This window comes from Galeopterus variegatus, unplaced genomic scaffold (assembly GCF_000696425.1).
Source record: "Galeopterus variegatus unplaced genomic scaffold, G_variegatus-3.0.2 Scaffold1332, whole genome shotgun sequence".
NCBI classification, from domain to species: Eukaryota; Metazoa; Chordata; class Mammalia; order Dermoptera; family Cynocephalidae; genus Galeopterus; species Galeopterus variegatus.
The window spans coordinates 113,561-114,635 of NW_007727443.1; the positions used below are offsets into that span (position 1 = coordinate 113,561).

Here is a 1,075-nt window from a genome sequence, read left to right on the forward strand (position 1 = left end):
AAACAAGGAATTTTGAAGAAACTGCCAAGAGGAACCTGCTGATTTTGATGATGTCATCGTCAATTATCTGGAGAATTTATTTGTGAAAAAATCTTTTCTTTATGATCGTGGATGAGTGAAGCATTGCTGAATTATCTCTGCCTCTCTGAGCAGGTTAATATTTTTAAGAGAAGAGGAAAAGGAAGAGAGGGAGCGAGTAGAGAAAAGAGAGAGAGAGAGTGTGTGTGTGTGTGTGTGTGTTTAGACAAGAGAAAAAGTGAATTCTAAATTGTTAGGGCCGGCTCGTTGGTCTAGGGGTATGATTCTCGCTTAGGGTGCGAGAGGTCCCAGGTTCAAGTCCTGGGTGAGCCCCCAAATGCTATGGCCAATGTCCGACGGGTAAAAGAAATTTGCCCACGAGAACTGGGTGATAGGAAAAGGAAAAAAGTTTATTGGGGCCGGCCCGGTGGCGCACTGGATAGTGCGCTGCTTGGGAAGCGCGGCGGCGCTCCCGTCCGAGGGTTCGGATCCCACGTACAGACCAGCTCCCACTCACTGGCTGAGCGAGGCGCGGGAGCAACGCCGAGGCTTGCGATCCCGTCGCCGGTCCCCGGTCCGGTACGGGGGCAACACTGAGGGTTGCGATCCGTTGCCGGACACGGAAAAAAGACAAAAAAAATAAATAAATAAAATAAAATAAATTGTTAAAACCTCGGAGTGGAACTTAATCTAATTTATAAGCAGTTCCACTAGAGATGTGCAAGGATTTTTTTGTTGTTATTAAAGAGAAAAACTAGTTTCAAGCAGTATTAAGCTTTTTTCCTTCCCAGAAGCTAAGAAAACCATCTGTGAGAACCTGTTTGCATGTTTGTTTTCTACAATAAAATGCAAAATACTTCTTCCTTTAGCGGATTATACCATATGTCTCTCCCTGTAACAAAATCAGCATGTTTATTAATGAACCCAATCAGAGGCAAAGATTTAGAAAGATTTAAGGAATTGAATTTTCCATTCAATATTTCAGCAAAAGAAACTTCTGGTTAGACATCGTTGTTGTGATTGGAAAATAGAAGCTTTGTTTTTGCTTTGAAATCAA

At 42.8% G+C, this 1,075-nt stretch overlaps 1 non-coding gene across 1 annotated transcript; it reads left to right on the forward strand.

The window, feature by feature from the left end:
* The first annotated feature begins 279 nt into the window (after positions 1 to 279).
* TRNAP-AGG lies at positions 280 to 351 on the forward strand. Its single transcript has one exon. It is a non-coding gene; the product is annotated as a tRNA-Pro (tRNA).
* Positions 352 to 1,075: the final 724 nt, after the last annotated feature.